Raw genomic sequence first — 18,684 nt, 5'->3', positions numbered from 1 at the left:
CCTGGGCAGGACAGTCACTTTGCAATATGCCTTTGGGGCAAACTCCACCTCCCTAGCTAGAGGACCGTAAACGTTATAAAAACCAGGAGAATTTCTTTTTCTTTTTACTGCTTGCTAATTAACAAATTGAAAACACATCAGAGGATTGAACAGCCTCTAAGTTGTGTGTTGTTGTCGTGTTGTTTTATGGGGAGAACCGCTGATTCCCCGGATTGCAGTCTTCGTGCCTGTGTGCTCTCTGAAGCAGTGTCCAGGTGAGTTGGTGGCGGCGGCAGGCACAGAGAAGGGAAGCAGGGATGCAACAGCCTTTCCATCTCCTTCCACTGAGGTGGGACCCAGGGCCCGGGAGGTGCCAGCCTGCAGGATCCAGCCGCCTCTGGCTTCCAAGGCTGGGGTAATGGCTCTGTTCTCACAGAAGTGCTGACAGAACATGACAAATAGAAAGCAGATGTGAACTGACCTTCCAGAAATGTATCTCAAGGCTTCTTAATCTTCGTAGGAATCCTTCAGGCAGTGACGCACGTGACATTTAACGAAGGGCTGCTGTTCGTGCCTGGGACCCCTCCCTGGACAGTCCCCCACTCCATTCTCCTCCTGCCCCTCCCTTCCCACACTTCCCTTTCAGACGCTATCCCCAGAGCCCATTTCACACATGGTCACCCCCCTGCACACACGCTTTCCCTCGACCTGAGCCCACACACAGACAGTCTTGGCTGTCACAGAGGTATCACCTTTACCAACCATTGAGGCCACTTCTCTCCCATTTTTGGATCCATACTTGCTTTGAAATTGTCCCAATCACCGGGACCATTGCTGGCTCCAAACACTTTTGTGACACTGAATGTTGGTTTGAAACCCCTGAGTCCGCTGGACTTTTGCCCACTTAACGACTTGAGTCAGAAATACTGGACTAGAGGGTACCAGGGCCAGCTGGGGAAGCGAGTCTCTGTGTCCCTCTCCCACTGCCTCCCAGGGTCTCTGCTCGGGGCAAAGCGCTGCTTCTGATGCAGGTGAGCGGGGGCCTGCGCCACGCCTGAGCCCCCGGCTTTTGAACTGCTCTGCTTATGTTCGTTGCGGACACTTGTTTGCATCCCACAAGAATTTGGGTGGGATTTCCCAGAGTTTTGTCCTCCCCATGACTACAATACTTTGTAGAAGGCTTTCTTCCTTGCCCAGTTGTTGGTATCTCAGAAAACAATTTGTGGAAACATCTCCCTTGAGAAAGCAAGCCATGTAAGAGCGAGGCAGGGTAACTCATTCCCGTCGCTCCTGAGGGGCAATCAGCTACATCACCAGTTAATCCCAGATCAGTCTCTGTGGGCCAAGCCAGCGGTCCCCCTGGAAGTCCCCCAGGGGCTCTCTGCCTAAGAAGTCGGTGCATTTTGCTCCTCTCAGACATCGTATGCCTAGAAATTCCCATGGAAAGTTCTGGACAGAAGTGGATAGAGTTTGTGGAATTCAAACAATTGAATCTTTTTTCTATTCCTGTATTACTTAAGACTAAATCATTTGTCCAATTGGTAAGATAATCAGAAATGCACTCTGCCACAACATGCGATTGTTGTTTATATATTTGAGTTTTGCAAATGAATAGAAAATGTCAAACATGCAATTTGTATGAATTAGCTCGATTGAGAGTGATGATGATCTTATGAGATGGGTAACGTCATGTCAATTTACAGAGTAGATAAATGAAGTTTATGGGTGTGAAATAACTCATGTTATTTCTAAGCTGATAAGTGGGAGGGCAGGATTCAATTAGGCCTGTAACAGAGGCTCCAAAATTTTGTATTAGAAGAGTCAGGCAGCGTCTGATGGGAACATGGGCAAGGGATTTTCTTGCGGCTGTGTTTGCGTAGCCAGCTCATCGCTCCACTTCGCATATTCATCTGGGTTAGGTCAAGGCGGTGATGAAGATCAGGGGGCCTTGAGCCTCCCTGCCCACCGCAGGCTACCTCTCGGGCTGCCATTGCTTCTCTGACTCCAAGATCCACTCTCTTGCAGTTGATATATTTGCAACATGAGACCCTAGGAAGAAAATTTTAAAGACAAATAGGCAACTAGTAGATTATCAATCCACGGATTTTATTAACCCAAAGTTCTATTGTCTGCCTGTTTTTCTGGTTCATTCTATATCACCACCCTCACACATTTGGGGACCCAACAACACTGTGGGGTTTTCAGTCTTTCCAGGGTCCTGCTGTCTCACTTCTAGGTCTGTCTTTGCGCATGCTCTTCCCCGTAACTGGAAGACTCCCTTCCCACCCCTGCTTCCTCCTCTCCCTACACCCACTTTCCCCTGGCAAACTCCTGCTGAGTGTGAGCTTCAGTGTCACCACCCCTTCCTGTATCATCCTGTCATAACCCCATCACGCCCGCCATCTTTAAGGGAGGTGCTCTGGAGCCCAACCTTGTGTGCTTGAGTTCTGACTTTGCCTGGTTGTGCAAGTTCAGGCTGCTTACTAACCCTCTCAGTGGTTGACTTTCCTCACCTCTAAATTGGGGCAATAATGGCCCCTAAGCTCTGAGGTAGGTCCTGGTTCACTGAGAGAATATCTTTCAAGCACTTAGAGCCAACCTGACTTGAGGCAAGTCCTCCGTCCATGTTGACCAGAACCACTGGCTGTTTACAGTAACAGGGGAGGCACTGCCACTCGGCTGGTCACCATGACATCCTGGCACACAGCACACAGCATAGTCTCCAGTTACACACACAGTACGTCCACTGCTCCAGACCCCAACCCCACCATCTCTTGTCTAGACTCTGAAATAGGCTCCAACCAATGCTCCTGTTTCTGTCCTTGCTCCCTCGAGTCCAGCCAGAAGGATCTTTTCCAAACTTGAGTCAGATCACGCTGCTCTTCTGGTTTCCCATATCACTTGGAATAACAACTAAAGTCCTTGCAAGACCCTATGTGGCTTGGCTCCCTGTTACCCACCCGACGTCCTCTTCTGCTCTGCTCCCCTTGCTCGCTCGGCTCCCGCCACGTTGGCCTCCTGGGTGCTCCTCAAACAACAGGAATGCTTTTGCTTTAGGGGCTTTACCTGGCTGTTCCTTCCACTGGGACCATTCTTTTCAGAGTTAACTGCTCACTAACTCTGGCCCCTTCTTCATGTCCTGCTCGAATGCCACTTCTCAATAAGGGCTACACAGATCGCCCTATTTCAAACCTTACTGCAACCTCATCACAAAGAAAAGAAAAAATCATAAAAAGAGGGCAGGAGGAAACTTCTGGAGGTGATGGATGTGCTTATGGCATAGAGAGTGTGCTGGTTCCTCTGATGTATGCATGTCTCCAGATTCATCAAATTGTATCCAGTACATATGTACAGCTTTCTGTATGTCAATCACACCTCAATAAAGTGGTTTAAAAAAAGAAGGGAAAATATAAAATGCAGCCTTGTGCACGCTCACACCCAGCACTCCCAGCCCCCATACCTTGCTCTAACTTCCTTTAACTTAACACTTTAGTTAACTCACTTATTATTACTGTTTAGTGTTTTCTTTCTGGCTTTCTCCCCTAGAGTGCCAGCGCGACGGTGCAGGGATGTTTGTTTCCCCGCCGATGTGCTCCCAAGAGCCTAGAGCAGCGCCTGGCGCACAGGGCGCTGAATGATGATTTTTGGATGAAGGGTGACACTCACGTGCATAGGCACGGCCACGCCCAGCTTCAATTCACTGTCACGGTGAGTGGGAAGGTTAGCGGGGCCAACTCTTCCAGGGCAGAAAAGCAGACTCCTTCCTTTGCAGTGTTCACATGATGACGCAGATAGATTTCATCGAAAGGCATCTTCTCCACAACAGCAGTGCACGAGGCCCCGTCCCTGAGCAGCCTCCACATGTCTGGGCGGCTCCACGCCCTGCCATCAGTGTGGCCCCCACTGTGGTCTTGATGGAACATCCCCGAGTTACTGGAGGTGCTGAGCTGCCCAGGGACAGCTCCTCAGCTTAGGTCTCAGCAGGGGAAACGTCCTCCTTAGCGGTTCTATTGTCTCTGTCCTCCCACAACTCAAAACAGCACTTTCAGGGGGTTGGCCCCGTGGCAGGGTGGTTAAAGTCCTGCGTTCCACTTCCGGCCTGGGGTTGGTGGTTTGGATCCTAGGCACAGTCCTAGTGCCAGTCATCAAGCCATGCTGTGGTGGCATCCCACATACAAAATAGCGGAGGATTGGCAGAGATGTTAGCTCCGCAACAATTTTCCTCACCAAAAAAAACCCCACAACAGAAAACCCCAGCACTTTCCCTCATAGTCTCTTTTTGTCAGTCTTTTTCCTTATTGACTGCTAAAAACAAAGTGATAATTTCTTAATTTATAATGGCCATTCTGACCGAATACTTCAATCCCATTCTTCTGTGGTACACATCACAAGTTTCGTCTTACTTATGTTACAAATAAACTAGAATAGGAACATGTTACTGTGTAGAAGTTATGGGGCAATAGATTTGGGCTCATTATAAGAAGTTTTAAAAATAATCAGGATATAGAATGGGCTGACTCTTAATATATAAAATTTCCTAATCATTGGAGATGATTTATATGGAAATGTCCAGAAAAGGCAAATCTACAGAGAGAGAGAGAAAATTAGCAGTTGCCTGGGGCTGAAGGTGGGAATTGGGGGTGACTGCAAATGGGGACAAGGTTTCTTTAAGGAGTGATGAAAATATTCTAATATTAGATTGCAGAACTCTGTTAATTTACCAAGAATCATTGAAGTATACACTAAAATGGGTGAATTTCATGGTATGTGTATCAGTTTGCTAGGGCTGCGTAGAAAACACCACAGACTGGGGCTTCCACAACACAAATTGATTCTCTCACAGTTCTGGAGGCTGGAAGTCTGGGATCAAGGTGTTGGCAAGTTCAGCTCCATCTGAGGTCATGAGCGAGAAGCTGGTCCATCCTTGTGAGGCCATGAGGGAGAAGCTGGTCCATCCTTGTGAGGCCATGAGGGAGAAGCTGGTCCATCCCTGTGAGGCCATGAGGGAGAAGCTGGTCCACCCTTGTGAGGCCATGAGGGAGAAGCTGGTCCATCCCTCTGAGGCCATGAGGGAGAAGCTGGTCCATCCCTCTGAGGCCATGAGGGAGAAGCTGGTCCATCCCTGTGAGGCCATGAGGGAGAAGCTGGTCCATCCCTGTGAGGCCATGAGGGAGAAGCTGGTCCATCCCTCTGAGGCCATGAGGGAGAAGCTGGTCCATCCTTGTGAGGCCATGAGGGAGAAGCTGGTCCATCCTTGTGAGGCCATGAGGGAGAAGCTGGTCCATCCCTGTGAGGCCATGAGGCAGAAGCTGGTCCATCCTTGTGAGGCCATGAGGGAGAAGCTGGTCCACCCTTGTGAGGCCATGAGGGAGAAGCTGGTCCACCCTTGTGAGGCCATGAGGGAGAAGCTGGTCCACCCTTGTGAGGCCATGAGGGAGAAGCTGGTCCATCCCTCTGAGGCCATGAGGGAGAAGCTGGTCCATCCTTGTGAGGCCATGAGGGAGAAGCTGGTCCATCCTTGTGAGGCCATGAGGGAGAAGCTGGTCCATCCCTCTGAGGCCATGAGGGAGAAGCTGGTCCATCCTTGTGAGGCCATGAGGGAGAAGCTGGTCCATCCCTGTGAGGCCATGAGGGAGAAGCTGGTCCACCCTTGTGAGGCCATGAGGGAGAAGCTGGTCCATCCTTGTGAGGCCATGAGGGAGAAGCTGGTCCATCCCTGTGAGGCCATGAGGGAGAAGCTGGTCCATCCCTGTGAGGCCATGAGGGAGAAGCTGGTCCATCCCTCTGAGGCCATGAGGGAGAAGCTGGTCCATCCTTGTGAGGCCATGAGGGAGAAGCTGGTCCACCCTTGTGAGGCCATGAGGGAGAAGCTGGTCCATCCTTGTGAGGCCATGAGGGAGAAGCTGGTCCACCCTTGTGAGGCCATGAGGGAGAAGCTGGTCCACCCTTGTGAGGCCATGAGGGAGAAGCTGGTCCACCCTTGTGAGGCCATGAGGGAGAAGCTGGTCCACCCTTGTGAGGCCATGAGGGAGAAGCTGGTCCACCCTTGTGAGGCCATGAGGGAGAAGCTGGTCCACCCTTGTGAGGCCATGAGGGAGAAGCTGGTCCACCCTTGTGAGGCCATGAGGGAGAAGCTGGTCCATCCCTCTGAGGCCATGAGGGAGAAGCTGGTCCATCCTTGTGAGGCCATGAGGGAGAAGCTGGTCCATCCTTGTGAGGCCATGAGGGAGAAGCTGGTCCATCCCTCTGAGGCCATGAGGGAGAAGCTGGTCCAGGCCTCTCCCCTTGACTTGTGGATGGTCGTCTCCCCACTTCATCTTCACATCATCATCCCTCTGCACATGTCTGTGTCCAAATGTCCTCTTCTTAGAATGATACCAGTCATGTTGGGTTAGGGTTCACCCTAACGACCTCATTTTAATTTAATTACATCTTTAGAGACCTTATCTCTAAATATGGTTCCATTCTGATGTAGTAGGGGTTAGGACTTCAACATATAAGAATTTGGGGGGACAGAATTCAGCTCATAGCAATATGTAAATTATACTTCAATAAAGCTATTTAAAAAATAACACATTAATTGAGCACTTGCCAGGTTCCAGGTCTGTGCTAAGTTCTTTACATGTATCATCTTCTCCAAAATGTTATGAGGCGAGTATGATTATACCCACTCTCAATGTGAGGAAGGTAAGGCCCAGAGAGGTTAACTATGGTGCTGTGGTCACAAAGTCAGTGAGCTGTGGAGCCACGATTCAACTGCGTAGCCACCTCCAGAGCCCATACTTTTAATCTCTCCACTGAAACCTACTGTGTGCCAGGCAGTCAGCCCTTTAAATCAGTCCTCTGGCATCAGTTTTACAATCTCAATTGTATGCAAGAGAAAACTGAGGCTCAGAGAAATTCAGCAACTTGCCTAAGTTCACACAGCTCGTAAGTGGGCTTTCTCCAAAACCCGAGCAGCTTCTAAACACTATGATTTCCTCCCCAGTGTTGACGGGAGAGCTCTAGGGCAGGAGAGAGCCTGCGGCCCACAACAGACGCTCAGGAGACAGCAGCGGGATGAAGGAGAGCATGTTGGTCTGTAGTTCCAACTTCACAGCGATGGACAAAGGAAACTGCTCTTGCTGGAGACCTGAGTGGCCCCAACCCTGCCAGTCTGGAGACTGCTTGGGCCACAGCTCAGGGGCTCATCTTGCCTGTGGAGTTCATGGTGCAAACTCCAGAAGTTACCTCTTGGCTGAATATGCTTTATATGGGGAAATGGGTTCCCTCATAGTCTAGTGGTAGAGTGCAAACTGGGGTGAACTTTCTTTTGGGCCACCTGGTGCTGTACATCAAAAGCCTTAAACACACACAACCCCCTTATGCCCCTAATTCCTCATGTAAGAATTTGTAAGTGTTAAGAAGAAAACTGGAAACAATCTAAATATACAATAATAAAAGAATAATTATGGTACAGTCATAGGATGGAATAGTATGCAGTCCTACTGACGATGTGGCTTTTTATTATTGTTCTAGATAAAGGTCATGCTATATAATATTAGGTGAAAAAAGCAGACATAAAATGAGTTACACAGTAGTTCACAGAAAAAGAAATGCAAATGGCCAGTAAGTGTAGGAAAAGATACCCAATCTCACTGAGAACTTAAAGAAACGCAAATTAAAACAATGAAATATTTTTCACCCGTGAGATGGGCAGAGTTGGCCAGGGGGCAGGGGAAAAAGCATTCTAATACACAGTTGCTGAAAGTATAAATTGGTATAAACTGTGGCAGAAATTTGACAATAGTATTAAAATTAAAAAATACATACCCATTTTTTGACTAACAATACTATCTCTAGCAGTTTCACTTCATCCCATTCAACACATATATACGCAAAGATGTTCATTACAGCACTAACTGCAGCGGCAAAAAACTCGGAAACAAGTTAAATGTTCATCAACAGCGAAATGATTAGGTGGTGGGAATTCACACAGCGAAGCATAGGCAGCTCTTACAATAGCTTATGTGGATCTCCAGGTGCTTATTTGCAAAGATATTTACAATAGTCAGGGTCCAGCCAGGAACACAAAACTCATGTTAGATCTTGAGGAAATTTAATACAGGAATTAATGACAAAAGTTTAGAAGCAAACTGCTTTATAGCCAGAGAGTGGTGACCCAGGGACAGCTTGCGTGCAGGCCAGGCACAGGCAGCTGAGGAGCAGGGGCAGGGTGCAAGGCCATTCCTTCTACTCTCTGCTTCTCCTCGTGATCAACTTCCAGCTCTCTCTGTAGACCAACTCTCTGCTCTTCTCCGTGCATGTAGCTGCACCAGCTCTAGCTGAAGCATCAGTAATGGCTGAAGAAAGTCCTGGGAGAGAATCTGATTGATCCAGATTGGGTAAAGCATCCACCTAAAGCCAGCCATCGCTAGCTGGGGGAGGGGCCACAGGACTCTCCTCTGTGAGTGGACATTGCGGTTCTCAGCAGGGGGCCGAGGTTGGGGAGGTTCTGTCGACTATTGACAACACGGGCAACCAGCTTGGTGCCAATGCCATCTACCACAGGAGGGAATTCATGACGGGAGAAGATCGGAATGGAAGGTGATAAGCTTTGGACATGTTCAACTCAGATGTCCACAGAACATCCAAACACATCGTCTAGGAGGAAACCGAACGTAGAGTCCGGCGTTCTGCATGGGAATTTGGACAGGAAATCAAGGCTTGGGACAATTAGTGTAGAAACAGTATTTGAAACCATGGGTGAGTAAGAAAAGAAAATGCTGTTTCAAGATAGAACCCTGGAGAATAAGAAATATCTACAGGATAAACAGAGGAAGAGAAAACACTAAAAGAAACAGAAAAACTGGCCAAAAGGACTCGTCAAAAAAAAAAAAAAAAAAACCAGAAAAAAAATCATGGAGAGAGGAAGAGAGGAAAAGGGAGGGTTTGAAGGAAAAGAAAGTGGTCAATTCTGTTAGATAAGACAAGCCCTGAAGACCGCGAGGCAGCACGTGGCCCCAAGGTCTCTGCTGATGTGCGCATCAGAGGGGAGGAAGCAACCAAACTGCAAGGAGTTTCGGAGGATAGGAAACGAATCTCTTATGATTTAATGGTTTTGCAGCCACTCATGAAACAGGGAGGCAACAAGCCTCAGCCTGCTTGCGTTTCACAGTTCATCCGCAATTCCCTTTTGATAGGGCACCTTTTTGTACAGGGTACCTTTTCGTACAGGGTAGCTTGGACTAACTGGTCAGCTCAGGACATTTACAAAGGCCCAATCTCAGGCTGTTACTCTGAATTCACAGAGCAAATCCTGGAGCTCCCTCTTGGGGTTGGCGATTCTTGTATACTCCTAGTCTTGGAAACAGTAGAAGGTCAGGGAACCGTGGCCCTGGGGCTGCATCTGGCCCTCTGCCTGTTTGTACAGCCTGTGAACTAGGGATTTTTTTTTCACATTTTTCAAAGTTTGAAAAAAATCAAATAAAGGAAAATATTTTGTGACATGAAAATTATATGACATTCGAATTTCAGTGTCATGAAATGCATTGTCATTGGGACACAGTGCTCATTTGTTTAGGCGTGGCTGCTGCCATGCCACGACAGGAGAGCTGAGCAGCAGTGACACAGAACATGTAGGCCACAAAGCCCGGAATACTTGCTATCTGGCCCGCTTCTGAAGACGTTCGCAGACCCCCACCCTGGAAGACTGGACAGGGCTGTCCGGGGACTTCAGGTTGCTCTTCGGAGATATAAAAATAGCTCAGTTCTGGTCACCAAACCTCAACAAAAACATACTAAAAATTTGTCTAATCTTCTAAAGTCTTAAGCGTAGGAACAACCCGTGCATAAGTAGAGCCGCATGAATGCCCCCATTTTAGGCCAAACGCAATCTGACTTCTCTGTCCTTAGATGTGACATCTTGGGGCACGGCTGTGCCCAGCACCCAGACAGGCTGGAGGAGACAGAGGGAGAGCCGAGATCTGCAAGCAGACTTGAGTCTCCACGCGGAACAGACTCGTCCCAGCCCTGGGAATCGTGACAGAGAACAGTAAAATGCCAGCCACCATTCACTGGGCACTTCCTGTACACTGGGCACGCAAGTGCTTTATGTACTATTATGAAGACAGATGAGGCCCTCCTTCCCCCAGAATGAAAGTCTGAGGACAGTAACAGAGCAAGGGGCTAACATCAGAGCTTCGCAGCTGGACCTGGGGGATTCTCGATTCCACTTTTCCCTTTTGCGGAGCGTGAACTACGACACACAAGAGGCAGCAGGCCCCGCGTGCTCAGAGGAAGGTGACCTTACCTGGGAGCCGGGGAAAGGAAAACCTGGACCTGGAAGGAAGGAAAGATTTTAGCAAAGGACGAAGACGGAGGGCGCAAGAGACAGGAGAGCGCAGGGTCCATTTCAGGAAGAGCAGGGAGAGCCCACTGGTTGAAATGGAGGGTGTGCATAAACTAATTTTATATATATGTATATGTTTTAAAGATTGGCACCTGAGCTAACATCTGTTGCCAATCTTCTTTCTTCCCCTTCCTCCTCCTCCCCTTCCTCTCCCCAAAGCCCCCAGGGAACATAGTTGTGTATTTTAGTTGTGGGTCCTTCTAGTTGTGTCACGTGGGACGCCGCCCCAACGCGGCCTGACGAATGGTGCCCTGTCCGCGCCCAGGATCCGAACCAGCGAAGCCCTGGGCCGCCGCAGCGGAGCGCGCGAACTTAACCGCTCGGTCACTGGGCTGGCCGCCGATAAACTAATTTTTAACTTAAATTTATTTTCAATTTGCCACGAAGCCCTTTTGACTACGCCCAGCTGGGGGGGGGGTTCTTCAGCTCGGTACCGCATTGGCGCCCCACTCCTCTCGGACCGCGCTGCACACCCCGGGGGCGCGGCGCAGGCGCACGGGCGGCCGTGGGGAGCGGGCGGGGCTCCGCGGTCCTCGCGGCGGTCCGCTGGGCGGGCGGCGGCGGGTGGAGGAGGCGCAGCGCCGGAGGAGGCCGCCCTCCGCCGAGAGCCGCCGGGGCGCAGCGTGCAGGGCGCCGTGCGCGTCAAAGGGCCGCGGAGGCCGTTCAGCGGCGGGGTGGCCTCCCCACGCCCCCCAGAAGCAGCCCAAAGCTTACCCCCGGCCACCCCTCCCACGGCCCGCAGCAGCTTCTGCGCCTTCACCGTCCTCCGCGCCCGCTCCAGCTTCAGTGCTGTCCTCCGAAGCAGTTCCAGCTCACAGCTTTTCTAAGAATTCACGTCAGATTGCGTACATTTTGGTAGGCATTTAGTTCGTATCCAACTTTTCGCTACTACGAACAAGCCCTGAACGCCCTAACGTACGCGTAGGAGTGTTTCCTGGCCGTGAAATTATTTGATTAAATGGTAGGTAAATTCAAAATTCTGATATTAAATTTCTTTTAATCTAAAGGCACACCTATGAGTACCAATTCTCCTTCACTCTCTGGGACAGTGTGTATTAGAAAACTTTAAATTCTGTCACCATAATGAACGATAAATGGTCATGTGTTGATTTGCATTCCCCTGACTACTAGTGAGTTCACGCATCTTTTCAAATGTTTATCGGCCACCATTTGTAATTTTTCTTTTGTAAATTACTTGATCATGTTCTCTGCCCATTTTTCTGAGTTGACTTTTTAATTGATTTTTGGGTAATATGTATATCTATCTATAGACACATTTACATCCATATTACCATATATTATATACCTCATATATATACTATATATGTTATTACTACATATGTACATATTACACTACTATATATTATATATGTATTACCACATATGTCATATACATTGAAGCCTTGTTTAGATACCCACATACAAACTTTTTATTTGGGTATTACCAGATACATAACGGGGACTAGTCACGATTTCTGATCAGAGCAGCTTGCTGCTGGGAGCGATGACTGTCTCCTTGGCTCAGGTGCTTCCTAACACGTGACCTTGGGCAAAGCACTTGACCTCCTTGAGCCTCAATTTCCTTATTTGATAAATGGGGATAATAATGTGCTCTCACTGGGTTGTCTTTGGCTAAGTGTGGGGCCATGAAGTATTCAGTAAATGGTACCACTTAGCATTATTATTTTTTTAGTTGAGATACAATTCACATACCATAGAGTGTACAAGTCAGCGGCTTTCTAGCATATTCCCAGGTTGTGCAACCATCACCACGGTGTACTGCCAGAACATTCTCATCACCCCCAAAGGAAATCCTGCCTCCGCTCACTCCCCACCCTCCTCCATCCCCTGGCAACCCCTAATCGCTTTCTCTCTCTGGATTTGCCTGTTCTGGACATTTCATATAAGTGGGATGATACAATATGTGTCCTTAGTGTCTGGCATTTTTCATTTAGCGTAATGTTTACAAGGTTCATCCATATCGTAGCATGTTTCAGCACTTCATTCATTTTTACTGCTGAATAATAATCCGCTGTATTGATATGCCACGTTGATTTATCCAGTCATCAGCTGATGGACATTTGGGTTGTTTCCACTTTGGGCTGTTATGAATCATGATGCTATAAATACTCATGTACAAGTTTTTGTGTGGACACACATTTTCAGGTCTCTTAGGTATGTACCTAGGAGTAGAAGTGCCGGGTCATATATACAGTAACTCTATGGTTAACTTTTTGAGGAATTCCCAAACTATTGTCCCCAGCAGTTGCACCATTCTCCTTTCTCAGCAGGAATGGATGAGAGTTCGTCTCTCCACATCCTCGTAAACACTTCTCATCTTTCTCGTTTATTACAGCCATCCTAGTGGGTGTGAAGTGGGATCTCATTATGGTTCTGATTTGCATTTCCCTAATGACAAGTGATGTTGAGCATGTTTTCATGTGTTTATTAGCCATTTATATTCCTTCTTTGGAGAAATGTCTATTTAAATCTTTTGCCCAATTTTTAACTGGTTGTCCTTTTATTATTGAGTTGCAAGACTTCTTTTTTTGAGGAAGATTAGCCCTGAGGGAACTACTGCCAATTCTCTTTTTGCTGAGGAAGATTGACCCTGAGCTCACATCTGTGCCTATCTTCCTCTACTTTATATGTGGGATTCCTGCCACAGCATGGCTTTTGCCAAGCGGTGCCATGTCCGCACCCAGGATCCAAACCTGTGAACCCTGGGCCGCCAAGAAGCGGAACGTGCAAACTTAACCACTGCACCACCAGCTGGCCTGCAAGAGTTCTTTATATGTTCTGGATACTAGCCTCTTTTCAGATATATGATTTGCAAATGTTTTCTCTCATTCTGTGGGTTGTCTTTTCACATTCTTGTGTCCTTCGATGCATAAAAGTTTTTAATGATGAAGTCCAATTTATCTATTTTTTCTTTGGTTGCTTGAGCTTTAGGTGTCATATTCCTAAGTATTTTGTTTTCTTTGATGCTATTATAAATGGAATTGGTTTCTTAATTTTTAGTTCATTGCTAGTATATAGAAATATAATTGATTTTTGTATATTGACCTAGTATCCTCCAACCTTGCTGAACCCGTGTATTAGCTCTCATGGTCTGTGTGTTTGTGTGTATTTCTCAGTGTTTTCTAGGTACAAGATCATGTCATCTGCAAATAGAGATAGTTTTACGTCTTCCTTTCTGACCTAGATCTTTTTATTTCTTTTTCTTGCCTAATTATCCTGGCTAGGGTCTTCAGCACAATGTTGAGCAGACGTCGTGAAAGCAGACATCCTTGTCTTGTTCCTGATCTTAGGGGGAAAAACATCCAGTCTTTCACAATTATGCATGATGTTGACTGTGGGTTTTTCATAAATGCCCTTTATCAGGTTGAGGAAGTTCCCTTATACTCCTAGTTTGTTGAGTGTTTTTAACATGAAAGGGTATTGGATTTTGTCCAATGCTTTTTGTGCATCTATTGAGACAACCGTGTGGCCTTGTCCTTTGTTCTGTTAATATGGTGTATGCATTAGTTTGCTAGGGCTGCCATAACAAGTTATCACAGACTGCGTGGCTTAAACAACAGGAATTTTTCTCACAGTTCTGGAGGCTGGAAGTCTGAGATCAAGGCGTTGGCAGAGTTGATTTCTTCTGAGGCCTCGGCCCGTGGCTTGCAGATGGCCATCTTCTCCCTGCATCCTCACATGGTCTTCCTAATCTCTCTTTACAATGACTCAGTCATACTGGATTAGGACCCACCCCACCCTAATGACCTCATTTTAACTTACTTATCCCTTGAAAGGCCCTGTCTCCAAATAGTCACATTCGGAGGTACTGGGGGTTAGGACTTCCACATCTGGAGTTTGAGGAGACACCATTCAGCCCCTAACAGAGTACTGCACAGGTTGATCTTTCTATGTTGCACCAACCTTGCATTGCCGGGAGAAATCCAACTTGATCATGAGATCACTGAATCCTTTCTATATGTTGCCGGATTCAGTTTGCTAGCATTTTGTTGAGGATTTTTGCGAACAGCCAGCATTGCCATCTTCTTTATTCCTGCCATTCAAAGTGCTTTTACCTATGCTATTTCATTTACCCTTAAACGGAACTCCATGAGGTGGGCAGTATACTCACACTCGCTATAGCGAACCAAGGCTCAGGAGAGTGAAGCGATTGTTCCCTAATTACTAATTTGCAGTAGTTCACAGTATAAACTGGAATCAAAACTACAGAAGGGAGGAACATTACGGAAACGAAAAAAATCAGGATTTGGTGAGAACAAAGAGAAACTTTGTATGGCTGGAAGTTTACAGGGTCACTGTGAACGGCATCAGTGATCTCAATGACGCAAGAACAGAGGTCACCTGCTGATGTGCACAGTAAGAGTGAACACACTTGTGGTTTCAGCTCATGCGTGTGATTAGACCAAGTAGGGCTGACGGTTCTCATTAGTTTTGAGATCATGATTGGACCAGATTAGCTGGAAGAAGCAAACATAGAAATTTTGACGATAGAGAGTTGACTGTATCGGTAACAGCACATCCAAACTTACATTTCCTTCTTTCTCAGAATGCTAGTTTCCAAGCCAACTGCCACTGCACGCACTCCTCCCTAAGCCTTAGTGGAGCTGAACAACAATGCTCTAGTACCATGACTGAGAATGCTGAATTCAGATTCTACCTCGGGCCCCAACCGACTGTGGGACTCTGAAAGTCATCTAATTTCTGCAACACTTTACTTCCTCATCAGATGAAGGAACTGAACTAGATATTCTCTAAGCTCCCGTCCAGTCTCAGGACTCTATTAATTTAGTGAATAAGGGGAGTGGTGATTCAGTGGGCCGGAAATTTTCAAACAGCAATGCTGAGGAATTCACTAAGGGGAGACTGGGGAGTTACTGAAGAGCAGTGAAGCCTGGCAGAGGACAGAGAGCACGTAAGCCAGGGCGGGGAGCTAGTGAAGCTAAGAAAGTAGACAGACCAGAGTAGGGTAGGGGAGGCTACCTAGAGTTAGGTGTATCATGGGGGATATTATGCAAAAATTATTTTAATTAAAAATAATTAAAAAGCCAGACTAGAGAGTCCAGGCTGGGACAGAAGGCAGATAAACCCATACCTCTAACCACCTATTTTTGCTTCAGCATCATGATGTTATTTATCCGGGTTCACTGGGTGATGCACTCAAGAGTGAGCATCTTACCCATAAGTCCCTCTGGTAAAGTCCTGAAGCAGTCCTGGCCCCTCAGCTTCTCGCATCTGTCTCAGGTCATGTTTCATTTCTCTGAACTGTCAGTGACTTTCACAATGATCCGGCCTGTAGGAGGCAACATTCTGATAATCAAAGAACATCTGTTGTTCCTTTTCATTTAATTTTTAAACTATTTTTTTAATTCTCTTTCACTCAAATGAAATGCGTTCTTACCGTGAAAAATTCAAACATTCACACACACAATGTAGATAGTGACAGTCCCCATAATTGCTCTTCCTAGTGTTAAGATTGGTGAAAATTCCTCCACGTAATTTTTCTCTCCATACCCTAATGCAATGCTGTTTACCCAAATGGACTCATGAACACTGTTTTGCAGTGTTCTGCAAACTTCTTCTTCTCTCACTAACCAGTATACTCCTGAAATTTTTTCATGTCAGAGCATCCAGCTCTGCTTTATTCATTTTGACAATCACCAAGGAGTCCATTGCATCACTGTATCATAATCTACACAGCCCGTTGATGGGCATTCACCTTGGTTCCAATTTGATATTGGAAATAATGCTGCACAGCCCATGTGGTGCAGTGAGCATCCTTCTATGTTTCTTGCATATTTGGATAAATGTTTCTAAATAATACATTCTTAAAAGTCTAATTGCTTACTTCAGTAAAAAGTTAAACAAATGTGTATTTTAAAAGTGAAATTGCTGACTCAAAATATTTCAGTAGATATTGCCAAATTGTCCTCCAGAAATGTTGAACCAATTTCCACTCCCACCAGTGGATGAGAGTAGCTGCTGCCCACTCCCTGGCTAACCCTGGGAAGTCTTGTGGGGTTTTTTTTTGTTTTTTTTTTTTTGGTGAGGAAGATTCACCCTCAGCTAACATCTGTGCCAGTCCTCCACCATTTTGCATGTGGGATGCCTACACAGCATGGCTGATGAGGGGAGTAGGTCCAGGCCTGGGATCTGAACCCGTGAACCCCTGGCCGCCGAAGGGGAGCCCAGGGAACTTTAACCACTCGGCTATGGGGCCAGCCCCTTGCCTTTTGTTTTTTGAAAATCCTTCCTATCTCCTGTAGATACAGGGTTATCAGATTAGTAAGTAAAAATATAGGATGTCTAGCTAAATTTGAATTTCAGATAAACAAAACATAAAGATTACCCATCTCCATCAGTCAACTGGCCTATATTTCTGGTCTCTCATCAGTATCATAAGGGGCACCTTCTCTGATTATCAATATTTATCTGAAACATTTATTTCCTCCTAAATGGACGAGAAGTATTTGCTACTTAAACTTGCATACTCTTAAGATTTATTGGGATCAGCACATGTACTGGCCATTTTTATGTCCTCTCTAGTGAACTCCCTGTTCATATCCTTTGCTCCTTTTGTCAGTGGTTTATTTGTCTTCCTTGGTGGCTGGTAAGAATGTTTTACACTAAAGAATTAGACCTGTTCGATATGCCCAGTTTCCCTTTTGACTGTTTTTCTTTTTTCCCCATCTAGAGGTGTTGCATTTTTATGTAGCCCAACCTATCAAGCTGTGCCACTGTGACAGTTTCTCAAATCACCTGGATGCTTTGTATAAATGCACATTCCTGGGCCCCATTCCAGACCCAGCTAACCAAACTTCTGGGATGAAACCTGGGACTCTGTACTTAAAATCTCTGCAGGGGATTGTCTTCCTTTCTCCTTTCCTATCTATCTCTTTTCTTTTTTCTTCCTTCCCTTCCATCCTTCCAGATTTTTATTATATTCAATGATCAATAGGGAAGAATTTGCTAGAATTATTAAAATAAAAAATACAGAAGTAAACATGTAAACTATGCAATTGGAAGGTACTGTCATTTTCTGAGAGTGTGTGCTGTGATTAAAATGACTTATTCTTTATCAGATCTTGACTTCAGGGAGAATAAAAAAGGAATTTTAATGGTTTTCTCTGTCTGACAAAAAACCCTTTTATTACGGAAAATGTCAAGCATATACAAAAGGAAAGAGAATAATATAATCCCATATACCTATGTCTCAGCTTCAAAAATTATCAACAATGGCCAGTCTTGTTTCGTCTCCATGCTCTATCCCCACCATCTCACATTCTCTGGATTATTTTAAAGCAAGTCCCAGGAGATTCCTAAACTCATCCAATTTGAGATCCAGAACTTTATGATTTCTGGGTTTCCCACTGTGCTTTAAAAGTTCTTTCCAATTCCAAAAAAATAATATTTACTCATGTTTTTTCTAGCTAGTACCTGTATGATCTCATTTTCTTTGGTTTCAATCTCAAGAATTTGAAGTCTATTACTATTAGAAAAAAAACAAACTAGAGACATTGGGGGTAATGCTAAGGAATAGGTACCTGGAATATCTTCTACGAGAGATTTCAGACATCTGTTCTTTCATATTCCATCTAGAGGGATTAACACCAGAATTTCCTTACATGTTACTAACGGTAACCGCATCTCAGTGTTTGCATCCATGCCACCTGATGCTCACATTCGACAGTCCTGGATTACCCCAATTAGTTAAAGAAATGAGATCTGAGAAGTGTTTAGGCATGAGCAACAGACAATTAAAAATGCTAATGCTTTGAAGAGGAGAAGAAGTGTTACTGAGGCAGAAAGGCCTCTAGCTGTAGGTTACCAGTTTGAGTCACATTGCTGGTTGACTCACCATCTAGCTAGAGTCCCCTAGTCTCCCGTCTGTAAAACAAGGATAGCAGCACTAGCTGCCTACCTACCACTGTGCAGAGAAAGGAGACTTACACCTTGATCTTTAGAGCGGGAGCTGCCTAATTAGCCGAGTTTCCTTTCATTGTTCTTAGTCTTTATCTCAATAAAGTGATTAATCCTTGGTAAATAAATATTCTCTTCCACTTGTAGAAGAATGGGGAAATAGAAATCAAGACCTTGTAGAATATTTTTAAAGTTTGTATAATTCTAAACAAAATTTGCCACTTAAATTTTTTTTGAGATAAAATTCACACAAGTATTCATTTAAACTATTTTTAAAATGTACAACTTCGTGATTTCTGCATATTTGCAAGATTGTGCAATTGCCACCACTAATTCCAGAACATTTCGTCACCCAGAGTGGAAATCCCCTTCTCCTT

General features: G+C 45.9%; 1 long non-coding RNA gene across 1 annotated transcript; it reads left to right on the top strand.

Annotated features, from left to right (window-relative positions):
- Positions 1-8,804, top strand: LOC139041589 (uncharacterized). Its single transcript, XR_011497038.1, has 3 exons — positions 1-254; positions 3,526-3,687; positions 6,968-8,804. It is a non-coding gene; the product is annotated as an uncharacterized lncRNA (long non-coding RNA).
- The last annotated feature ends 9,880 nt before the right edge of the window (positions 8,805-18,684 follow it).

Source organism: Equus asinus, chromosome 22, assembly GCF_041296235.1.
Source record: "Equus asinus isolate D_3611 breed Donkey chromosome 22, EquAss-T2T_v2, whole genome shotgun sequence".
In the NCBI taxonomy this organism is placed as follows: Eukaryota; Metazoa; Chordata; class Mammalia; order Perissodactyla; family Equidae; genus Equus; species Equus asinus.
This window is presented reverse-complemented; position numbering and strand designations above follow the sequence as displayed.